Source organism: Eschscholzia californica, unplaced genomic scaffold (assembly GCF_041429995.1).
Source record: "Eschscholzia californica isolate CP2 unplaced genomic scaffold, dmEscCali1.0.p SCAF_2, whole genome shotgun sequence".
In the NCBI taxonomy this organism is placed as follows: Eukaryota; Viridiplantae; Streptophyta; class Magnoliopsida; order Ranunculales; family Papaveraceae; genus Eschscholzia; species Eschscholzia californica.
In genome coordinates, this window is record NW_028238309.1 from 61,462,825 (window position 1) to 61,475,598 (window position 12,774).

The 12,774-nt window shown below is 33.7% G+C and overlaps 1 pseudogene across 1 annotated transcript; it reads left to right on the top strand.

Annotated features, from left to right (window-relative positions):
* Window positions 1-3,707: 3,707 nt before the first annotated feature.
* LOC147559931 (UDP-glycosyltransferase 75C1 pseudogene) lies at window positions 3,708-5,538 on the top strand (annotated as a pseudogene). The gene has a single exon (XR_015234684.1). The product of XR_015234684.1 is annotated as a UDP-glycosyltransferase 75C1 pseudogene (transcript).
* Window positions 5,539-12,774: the final 7,236 nt, after the last annotated feature.

The window sequence follows — 12,774 nt, forward strand, 5'->3', positions numbered from 1 at the left end:
TCGCAAGGTTGTGCAAGGTATTTGCAAAAGTTATGCAAGGTGTTCGCAAGGCTCTGCAAAGTTTTTGCAAGGCTCTGCAAGGTGTTCGCAAGGCTCTGCAATTTGTTTGCAAGGCTATCTAAGGTGTTTGCAAAAATCATGCAAGGTGTTTGCAAGGCTCTGCAAGGTGTTTGCAAGGCTCTGCAAGGTATGTGCAAAGCTTTGCAAGGCTCTGCAAGGTGTTCGCAAGGTTGTGCAAGGTATTTGCAAAAGTTATGCAAGGTGTTCGCAAGGCTCTGCAAAGTTTTTGCAAGGCTCTTCAAGGTGTTCGCAAGGCTCGGCAATTTGTTTGCAAGGCTATCTAAGGTGTTTGCAAAAATCATGCAAGGTGTTTGCAAGGCTCTGCAAGGTGTTTGCAAGGCTTTGCAAGGCAGAGCAAAGTGTTTGCAAGGCAGTGCAAGGTGTTTGCAAGGTATTTTCTTAGACTAGGGTTAGGTTGGTCTTTTTATTGAAATTGAAAATTACATAATTGCCATCAGGGAGGTGAAGCCTAAAAAACTTTGATGAATCCTTTTTAACTAAAGTCATAATTTCTTAGGGAGTTTTGGCCAAAACTCCCATTTAACAATAGGTTTTTCTCCTAATAACATTGAAACGAGAATTATATTTTATCTTTTAAAATAATTACATTGGTATCCCTTCCTTGTATGCTAAAAGGCTTAAATGTTTAATATGAACGACCAAGATTCCTATGAGTATTCTCAACAAAAAAAAAAAAGATTCCTATGAGTAATTTTATATTTTTCCGACATCTTGAGTGGTGTTTTTGTCTAAAAATACTCAAAATAGTTGTAAATATTTAGCAGCACCACCTTTAGGGTTAATGTGGTGCTTGAATTGTGTACCTCTGTCTCAAGCTCTACAGATATAATGATGATGCCCGTGCATGTGGATGAGGAGATCGACCGACTTCTTTTTCGGAAATTTTGGATGAGGCCTCTAGAATGGCCTTAATATTTAACATCCTAAGTCTATTATTAACACACAATCCACTATAGATTGGCGATTTTTAAAGTTTGAGATTCACTAGATCAGTTATTTTTAAATGATATTGTATTTGGGAATTCGCCAAACAAATTATCATTTTCGTGACATATTCATTTTTGCATCAAATAGCACATTGGTAATTTTAGAACTTTTACTGTTTAGTTTCATGCAACTTAGTTTGTATTGTGTAATATATATATGTATATATACCTTCACTACACAATTCATACGTTAGTGATGTATTTGTGTATTTGCACGAGAATAAATTGAGAAGTTATAAAAATGAGCTTATTACTTGTTTTTTAATTAAGTTTGACCTCAAATCCAATATATATGTTCATGCTCGCCTGTGGACTCTTTTTTTTTTTTTGGCATGTACTATGCGACCTTTTACATTTTTGGTTTCACGGGGACATGGGGTCTATAGATTCTGATTTGGCTTCATTTTTAAGCCCTTCTACAAATATGTAAAATCATATATGACCAAACTTGAATAATATTGTGAAAAACATTCATTTTGTAAAAGTACAATTTTACTTCCGTAATAAAATTTCTCGTCCAAATCAACGTAAAAAACATTTTTTAAAATTTCTGAACAGGTTCGTTTGTTTAAAAATTATTTTGCAAAAATGTTTCGCATTTTGTCTTTTGCATTTGACAAACACGAACTGACACTAACATTTTGGCTAAAGCATTTTCGATTTGTCTTGTGAAGAAAGAAATGGTTTCCTTACATTTTTGTTTTGCTTTCGACAGAAACATTTAGACTAAAACATTTTTTGATTTGTCTTTTGCAAAAATTAAAATATTACGCATATTATCTTTTGTATTTGACAAATCTATTAACGGACAAATAATATTTTGGCTAATGCATTATATATATTGTTAACAACATAATTATATATGTTGTCAACATTTTATAACAAATCATGACAACTCTATATGTTGTCAACATTTTATAACAAGTCAGGACATTATTACACATGTTGTCAACATTTTATAACAACACAATTATATATGTTGTGAACAATTTTATAACAACATATTTATATTTGTTATCAACATATAAAGGTAAAAATGAAATTATAGAAAAAAATATGGTTGTCTTGTTAGTAACTTAATTATGTATGTTGTCAACATTTTGGAAAATGTTCAAAAAAATGAGTTCTTTTTTGTATTATATTTTTTAAGTGGTTTTTTTTTCATATTAGGGCCTAGATCTTGAGTTTTTGATGCATTCTTTCAAAATATACAGTTCTCTTCAAAATATATAGAAAAACAAATGGCCAGCTACTCCCCCAACTCTCTCTAACTATTTTTTTTTTAAGAAACTCATATTGGAGTTTCTTCACCGAAACCCCAATGGGGAGAGAGAAAGAAGTGGTGGTGGTGTTGCTAGTCGTGATGAGATGAAGACCAATAGGGAGATTGACAAAAAAAAATGTTGTCTAAGGTCACTAATGTTGTTGTCGACGACACTTTCTAGTGAATACGGAGAGATAAATATATTCAAAACAAAGAGTAAAAAGGGAACATATATTGATTTTTAAATTTGACTAACGAAATTGCAGTTTTAGAGGCCAAATTAAATTACAGGATAAATGTGGGGACCAAATTTTCCCGTTAATCACACATTGAGACTCAAATTAGAAGCAACCCTTGTATAATATGTGAATAAGTGAATTCTAGGGTGCACATAAAAATGAAAATGATTCAAGATGAAAGCTACTCCCCGTGACATCCCTAAGATAAAAAATGATCAATCTTAAACAAATTAGGAATTCTCTTTTATATGATAAGATTGATGCAACCAATTTCAAAAAGAAGATGATTCATCAAGATCAAGAGTATTAACAGGATTATATGAAGGGAATTCATTTTGAATCTTTTTAGTACCTCCTTCCTTTTACTTTACTTCAGTGCCAAGGAAATGACTCATCAATCCAATGTCGATCACGTGAACCATTCTTTTCTTAAACTCTTCGAGTAAATTTCAAAAATCTTTCATGTAAAGATCAAATCATCAAGGTGAAGACAAACAAATAACATCCCTATTATCTTCTTCTACTTTTATGTTCAAGGCGTGCTTTTGAGGAAAGTATTCCAACCCATTTTCTTGAAAATATTTATCAATTTTAATGCACATTGTGATTTCTTTAGGCCATATAAAGCTTTCCTTATCTATGATACAAAGGTTTAGGTTGTCTAAAATATTTTCAATTGTGTTTATTTGACTTTTAATTGAAGCAAATTTTGTATCGACAATCGTGTTTTGGTTCCCAATATAGAGTAATAGTAGCACATGTAAGAACACTTTATATTTGAAATTGTTAACGGGTAAGAGTTAGATGAATTAACATAATTATACAATATTAATTAAAGGATTTTTATAATCCATAAACTCTTCCTATTTTAAACATGTGGAAATTTATTTGCCAAACTTATCATACCCACTATGATTGGTAATTTGTTCATGAATTAACATGTGAATTATGAGATAATATCACCCTTAATTTTATAACAAACTTGCAATTGTTACAAATAGACCCAATTTGGGTGGAGCAAGGTATTTGCAGTAAGTTTGAAACTAGGAAAACAAAGATAGTAAAATATTATTGCTTAAATATCACATTAATGTTTGTTCTTTTTAAACAACTCCAAATATTTATCATAAACCCTACTTCTAGTCCTTTATAAAACCTTCTTTGTGTATTAAAGCATCAATCATGTCTATCATTTGACTGAGACTCATAAGTCATAATCCTATAATCCAGAAACAACTCTTTCTGTCTCTCTAAACCAAATTGATTCAACTTTCACTTTCTCTCTTGGAAATACCAAACCAATCAAACAGTACCAAATTCCAATTTCTTGTCAAAAGGACGAAGATGACTTCAAATAATCAAAATCACTTCATTATCGTTGCGTCTCCTGCTCAAGGTCAGATAAACCCTACCCTTCAATTAGCCAAACGTCTCGTACGTACAGGTGCCCAAGTTACATTCGTCACTAGCATTTTTGCTCATAAGCGTATGTCAAATACACAAACAATTGATGGTTTAACCTACGCACCTTTCTCAGATGGCTACGAAGGTGGCTTCAATCTCTTCAAATACGATGTTAACCATTTCATGTCCGTGCTCCAAAACCGTGGGTCAGAGGCCTTAACTAAAGTAATCACGGCTAGTGCTAACGAGGGTCGACCTGTTACTTGCATAATCTACGCCATCATGCTTCCTTGGGCTGCTGACGTGGCTCGTGAGCATAAAATCCAATCGGTTCTTATGTGGATCCAGCCTGCCACTGTGTTCGATATTTACTATTATTATTACAACGGTTACAAAGATATTATCTCTAATTTAAACAACGACCCATCGTCTTCGGTTAATTTACAAGGTTTGCCATCTCTTACAAGTAAAGATCTTCCTTCTTTTCTCCTTCCTACAAATATTTACACCTCTGCTCTTGAGGGTTTAGAAAAACATTTTCTAAATCTACAAAAAGAAACTACTCCAGTGGTTCTTGTTAACACATTTGATTCTTTGGAATTAGAATCAATCAAAGCAGTCGATAGTAAGATTAAGATGGTTGGGATTGGACCGTTGATTCCATCGGCTTTTTTAGACGGTCAAGATCCTTCTGATACTTCATTTGGTGGGGATTTATTCAATGTATCTAATGATCACTATATGGAATGGTTGAACTCCAAGGAAGAAGCATCTGTAATTTATGTATCATTTGGAAGCATTGCAGTTTTGGATAGGCAACAAAGTGAGGAAATGGCTAAGGGTTTAATCAAAAGTAGGAGGCCATTTTTATGGGTAATTAGAGAAAATAAAGATAGTAAAGAAGAAGATATAGAGTTGTTGAATTGGATAAAGAGAGAAGGAAAAGAGGGGAAAATTGTACCATGGTGTTCACAAATTGAGGTTCTTTCTCACCCATCTGTGGGTTGTTTTATAACTCACTGTGGATGGAATTCAACACTTGAAAGTTTAGTGTGTGGAGTACCAGTTGTGGGTTTTCCACAATGGAGTGATCAAGGAACAAATGCTAAGTTAGTTGAAGATGTTTGGAGAACAGGAGTAAGGATGAGGGTAAATGAAAAGATTGTGGAGAGAGAAGAAGTGAGTAGATGTGTGGAAGTGGTGATGGGAAGTGATGAGAGAGGGAAAGAGATGAGAAAGAATGCTAAGAAATGGAAAGAGTTGGCAAGGGAAGCTGCCAAAGAAGGTGGATCTTCAGAAAGGAATCTTAGAGCTTTTATGGAGGAGATTTGTGATGTTGGAGGGGGTAAAAATGATTTGGATCAGCCTGCAACTCGTACAGGTTTGCTAATTTAGACGAGTTGCGGCGGGAGACTCAAGAAAAACTCTAAAAAATTTAAGCTATAAGTATCGGTAGGATTCTCTTTTTACGTTGCTGAATAAATATCACCTATTTTCTTATGTCAGATTTATTTACTTCATGAATTTATAAGAAATTTGTGATCAATTATGCTAGTTTTATGTCAGATTTATTTACTTTATGAATTTATAAGAAATTTGTGGTTTTGGGTGCTTATTAGGTGTTTACTGGATTTACCCGATTATTAGATGTTTTGGTGAATGTTAGATTTGTAAGAGTTGTTGAATTTAAATGAATGCTTGGACCAAAATTTGCAAAATAATGTGTCGTTATGGTGCTTATGAGATTCTTGTTAAATTTACTCAATGACGCTCTATACCAAATTTTCAGATTAAAGGGTTGTTGTAGGTATTTTTGATCTATGAGCCGAATTTGCATAGTAATTATAAATTTGTGTCTGCTTGATCTCATGTAGCCTACATTATATAGAACTTAACTTTATAACTTTTTTTCTCCATGTATGGTAGTTGTGATCGACGAGTTTAGTTATGGACTAAACACATCATCAACCGTTGGTGGACAGCGGAAAAGGGACGCAACATGTGCGGTGGACTAATGAAATGGATAGGCTCATGATTGATGTTCTATCGGAGCAACTTGCCCGTGGGAACAAAGGAGACAATGGATGGAAAGCAGTTGCATATCAAGCAGTGCGTGTTAAGATAAAAGAGGCAGTCGACATGAATATTACAGCAGCTAATATACGAACCCAACTTAAGACATGGCGATCACATCATTTAGCTGTAAAAGAATTGATCAATCTTAGCGGATTTGGAATGTCCACTAACTCATACACTAAAAGCCGACGATTCCGTGTGGTCTGACTATCTCAATTGATGTTTGATATACAATCTAAATCGAATAACTTTGTAGATGCCTTCAATTTCAGATTTTGAAAGACTTGTAGTATTTAGATCATTGAGACTAGAAAGGGGAGGAATAATCTGATCTTATGAGATTAGTTTCCCAATCACTAAAACCATGTAGCAGACTCTTAAGCTAAGATAGTTATGTGTTTACATATAAGACTAGTTTAATGTTTGATTCAAATGCCATTAAAGTAGGAAATCATTCAAACATAGTCAAGATAAGGAATACCTAGTAGGACATCGTCTAAGTGTGCAGCAAGGCTGATAAGTTTATCAGGGCTACAACTAAAAAACTAGTTGTTGATGGGTCATGAAAATGTCCCATCTGAGTCGTTTAATTTAGTCGAGTTAGTTCGTTTCGAGTCTTTATTATAATAAAATGGTTGGTTTTCTTGATTAGGTGTCTTTTGCGGAGTTAGATGTGAAAAACGGTTAAAAACGAGGAAAAAATGCATGAAGGGTATTTTGGTCATTTGGAGTCAAGGACATTCTGGTAATTTGGCCAAGGTTAATGCGTGGTTGAAAAGTAGAGGTCGAGACGAGCCCGTAGGAGAAAACGGAAGTCAAATCGGAGTTCGGATGAGTGAAATATGCAAAGTCAAAGATGGAGTCAAATCAGGTTGACTAGCGGGACGATGTCGGGCATAGTTTCGGGCTCGCGGTACTCTTTTAGCACGTGGCGCGATGTGGAGGTCGTCACATCGGGGTTCCGTATTTATGCTGAATATCGAAAAGCAACCAACGTTTTAATCTGGTTCGTTGGCTTCCGCGTTTATTTGATCTAACGGATGAAGTTGATGTCGCACCAAAAGCCGACACGTGTCGAAGGCGGAGGCCGGTGCATCCAAATACCGTGTTTCCGCTGAGCAGCGAAGTAGGACCCTACAGGCTTGATCCAGTGGATCGCGTTGCGACTTACTTCAGTGGTCCCGGTTCCATGTTTTAATCCTCACCGCTAGCTTCCGCGTTTTGAAGATCCGATGGCTGCTGAGTATTTGGTCGTTGTTACGATCCCATGTTACCCGAAGTCATTTAGTCTCCGTGCATCCGATCACGTGGCTTGCTCTAAACCCTCCAGATCCGCGTGCCTCAAGATCTAACGGCTGCTGCTTCGTCTCACCCTATTAATTCACACCCGGCCACACCTTATCAAACGAATTTTGAAACCCTACTAACCCAGCCGCCACCACACTTTGTGTTTTTAGGGTTTTAAATGTTAAACCCCCATAATTCCCAAAGTAACCCTCTTTTTTTTTATGTTTCTACCATTTAACCCAACAAAAACCCTAACCCACCTATAAATAATCCTTTTCTCCTCCATTAAAACCTAGACTTCAACAACCCTCTCAAATGGCTTCCTTATCTAATTTCTAAGCCACTTCTCTTTCTATCTTCTAATCCTAATCTCCCATTCTTTTCTTCTACTTTCTCTACCACCTTCATCTATTCTCTACATTTTCTTTCTACTTCTAACCTTCTAATTTCTCCATACTCCTTCTCTAATACCTCTTCTTACCTATTTCTTTCTTCAACCTAATCCATTTTTTCCATTCTTTTTCTATCTTCTCTACTAATACTACTACTTTCTTCTCTACCACTATTCTTTCTACCATTAATAGTCATCTCCTTCTTTCTTCCATATTCTTCCATCATCTTTACCCTCTTCATCTCTTCTTTCCAACTTCTTTCTAGATCTAATTTCTTCCCTTCTCTTTCTTTTTCTTGTTTGGGTGCAATAAAATAGCTATTACTTGGATTTCTTGGAGTAACATTCTTGAGCATAAATGGAGCAAATCTTGGACAAATTGAAGATACATGGGGATATGGAATTTGAGCATTCTTGGTGATTTCTTTCCATAATTTCTTAGTATTTTCATTTATTTTACAATGTCAATGAATGTTATTCTAGATTCCATGTATAGTTAATTTAGCAATCTAAGGTTGTTAATGAAACCCATTTTGAATCTTTATAATACTTGTTCTTGATTAATTAAATCCTTTGATGTGCTTTAATGTCTATTGATTGTTTATCTATATGGATTGGATTTGCTTTCCATTACTCATGCCTCATAATTAGATATTTCATACTTTCGTTAAGTTGTTAGATGGAGTATGCTTTTTAGATGATGAATAATAGTTTAGCAATCCGAATCTCTATAAGGTAGACAATTAGAATTAGTAATTATAAAATTGTTTTATCTAGAATATCATCCGGAATCCAAATAGTTCATTATATTGGATCCCGAGTAAATACAAAAGAGATTTAAGTAATTAAGTGCTTGTTTTATAAAGTGAAATTATGCGGTGGATTTTATAACCTTAGATATCTTTTTACCTCTCTCTTAGTTAGTTTATTTAGTTTTATTCGTTTTCTTATTTCTTACATATCAATCATCAAATCTATGAAATGGGGTGTGTGAGTGTGTTAGTCTAAGCCACTTCTCTTTCTATCTTCTAATCCTAATCTCCCATTCTTTTCTTCTACTTTCTCTACCACCTTCATCTATTCTCTACATTTTCTTTCTACTTCTAACCTTCTAATTTCTCCATACTCCTTCTCTAATACCTCTTCTTACCTATTTCTTTCTTCAACCTAATCCATTTTTTCCATTCTTTTTCTATCTTCTCTACTAATACTACTACTTTCTTCTCTACCACTATTCTTTCTACCATTAATAGTCATCTCCTTCTTTCTTCCATATTCTTCCATCATCTTTACCCTCTTCATCTCTTCTTTCCAACTTCTTTCTAGATCTAATTTCTTCCATTCTCTTTCTTTTTCTTGTTTGGGTGCAATAAAATAGCTATTACTTGGATTTCTTGGAGTAACATTCTTGAGCATAAATGGAGCAAATCTTGGACAAATTGAAGATACATGGGGATATGGAATTTGAGCATTCTTGGTGATTTCTTTCCATAATTTCTTAGTATTTTCATTTATTTTACAATGTCAATGAATGTTATTCTAGATTCCATGTATAGTTAATTTAGCAATCTAAGGTTGTTAATGAAACCCATTTTGAATCTTTATAATACTTGTTCTTGATTAATTAAATCCTTTGATGTGCTTTAATGTCTATTGATTGTTTATCTATATGGATTGGATTTGCTTTCCATTACTCATGCCTCATAATTAGATATTTCATACTTTCGTTAAGTTGTTAGATGGAGTATGCTTTTTAGATGATGAATAATAGTTTAGCAATCCGAATCTCTATAAGGTAGACAATTAGAATTAGTAATTATAAAATTGTTTTATCTAGAATATCATCCGGAATCCAAATAGTTCATTATATTGGATCCCGAGTAAATACAAAAGAGATTTAAGTAATTAAGTGCTTGTTTTATAAAGTGAAATTATGCGGTGGATTTTATAACCTTAGATATCTTTTTACCTCTCTCTTAGTTAGTTTATTTAGTTTTATTCGTTTTCTTATTTCTTACATATCAATCATCAAATCTATGAAATGGGGTGTGTGAGTGTGTTAGTCTAAGCCACTTCTCTTTCTATCTTCTAATCCTAATCTCCCATTCTTTTCTTCTACTTTCTCTACCACCTTCATCTATTCTCTACATTTTCTTTCTACTTCTAACCTTCTAATTTCTCCATACTCCTTCTCTAATACCTCTTCTTACCTATTTCTTTCTTCAACCTAATCCATTTTTTCCATTCTTTTTCTATCTTCTCTACTAATACTACTACTTTCTTCTCTACCACTATTCTTTCTACCATTAATAGTCATCTCCTTCTTTCTTCCATATTCTTCCATCATCTTTACCCTCTTCATCTCTTCTTTCCAACTTCTTTCTAGATCTAATTTCTTCCATTCTCTTTCTTTTTCTTGTTTGGGTGCAATAAAATAGCTATTACTTGGATTTCTTGGAGTAACATTCTTGAGCATAAATGGAGCAAATCTTGGACAAATTGAAGATACATGGGGATATGGAATTTGAGCATTCTTGGTGATTTCTTTCCATAATTTCTTAGTATTTTCATTTATTTTACAATGTCAATGAATGTTATTCTAGATTCCATGTATAGTTAATTTAGCAATCTAAGGTTGTTAATGAAACCCATTTTGAATCTTTATAATACTTGTTCTTGATTAATTAAATCCTTTGATGTGCTTTAATGTCTATTGATTGTTTATCTATATGGATTGGATTTGCTTTCCATTACTCATGCCTCATAATTAGATATTTCATACTTTCGTTAAGTTGTTAGATGGAGTATGCTTTTTAGATGATGAATAATAGTTTAGCAATCCGAATCTCTATAAGGTAGACAATTAGAATTAGTAATTATAAAATTGTTTTATCTAGAATATCATCCGGAATCCAAATAGTTCATTATATTGGATCCCGAGTAAATACAAAAGAGATTTAAGTAATTAAGTGCTTGTTTTATAAAGTGAAATTATGCGGTGGATTTTATAACCTTAGATATCTTTTTACCTCTCTCTTAGTTAGTTTATTTAGTTTTATTCGTTTTCTTATTTCTTACATATCAATCATCAAATCTATGAAATGGGGTGTGTGAGTGTGTTAGTCTAAGTTAGCTATTGACATTTTGATTATTGGGTTAAACCCGCATTCAATATCTGAAGTTACCCACCTATCTCTTGGGACGATACTCAATCTTATTTCAATACTATAACTTGACCCCGTATACTTGCGGGAATAGACCTATTTTTAGGCCCATCAGTTGTGGAGATCTTGTTTAGTTGATATAAGCTATGTGAGAAGCCAGAAAGGAAAAGCATTTGTGTGAAAAATCAGATCTGCTATTTTCTTTGGACTTTCATGTGATTTGAGTGAAGAAAATATCAATATTTGCATGAAGAAAACTAAATAATAACTCAAGTCTGTTGTTTTTCTTATCGCAGCTTCATCCTCAAGCTCTAAATACCGAAACATGAACCTAACAAACTGGGATGAGATTGCATTACTAGTTGGAGCAGAACAAGCAACTGGGACATTTTCAATGGCACCCGGACAAGCTGAAGTTGATATATCAGATGTTCCTAATACGCCTATCGCTGGTCCAAGTATTGAAGAAGTGGGCATTGATGGTGTTACAAATGACTCACCTACACCAACTCCTCACTCAGATTCTCCTTCTTCCCAAGTTCAAGTCGGGGAAAAAAGAAAAATAAACAAAAGAGACAATGTTGAGAAAGAATCATCGATGATAGAATTGACAACTTCTTTCAAGACCATTGCTATATAGCTGAAAGGTATAAGAAGCCTGACCCTCAGGCTTTCACATATCGATGCTACTTTACGTGTGAAATTAGTCGAAGCTCTTGGACAAAATGATACAATGGCAAAAATATTTTTCATGATGGACGAGGTAGAACAACTTGAATGGTGCAAGATACGATTTGGGTCGTAATACTTTCTAAGTATTTAAGAATGGCCATGTATGAGATACTTTTTTGTGTCAGTTTGTGGTGGAAATACACGATATTTTTTGTAGCTTTTTGTGCATAGGATCATAGCATATGATCGAATACGTGTTGTTAAGATATCAAGTATTAGGTGTTTATGTAGCATTTTGTGCATAGGACAATGTCACATGATAGGTGTGCTATTTTGATAGCATTAACCTGAAAAACTACTTTGAACATGAATATAAGTATTTGATCTAAATGTATATTTTTTGTTATATTATATGATGATACATTACGTGTGAAAGAACTACACTCAGACTCGTGGATGTTATATGTTACAACACTTCCATATTATCTCTTTATTTATATATCCACTTGTTCATATTTTTCACGTGGAGTAACCTTGCCTTATCGTATTTTCTTGTTGTTGTTCGTATCCTGCAAACTCTATCACATTTGTTTCTATCTTTATAGTTGTAGGAGTTATGATAATACCATTATTGTTCCAAAATCAGTGATATCTGTGCTAACTTCAAACAAAGAAACAGATGTTATGATATCAAATTTTGGTTATGTGAATTCTCATGATATTGATTCTTGGGTTGGATGGTCCATAGAGAAGATGGTTGGATGACCAAAAAACCCAAGGCTACACCATTAAAACAACCCAATTTAAACTATTTTCTAAAGGCACTCCCAACTTTCCAACAACCAATCAAACAGTTAAAAGCTTCATTTCCTAAGTAAGAATTTGGTTTTCTTTCTCATTAGAAAAAGTTCGATTTTCTTACTCAGACATTCTCACGTAACAAACGGACCCTTGAGTCTTTGATGATTGGTAATTTGTTAATGAATTAACATGTGAATTATGAGATATATCACCCTTAATTATATAACAAAATTGCAATTGTTACAAATAGACCCAATTTGGGTGGAGCATGGTACTTGCAGTAAGTTTTGAAATTAGGAAAGCAAAAATAGTAAAATATATATGCTATCATTAACCAAATTATTGCTTAAATATCACATTAACGTTTTATCTTTTTAAACAACTCCAAATATCTATCATAAACCCTATT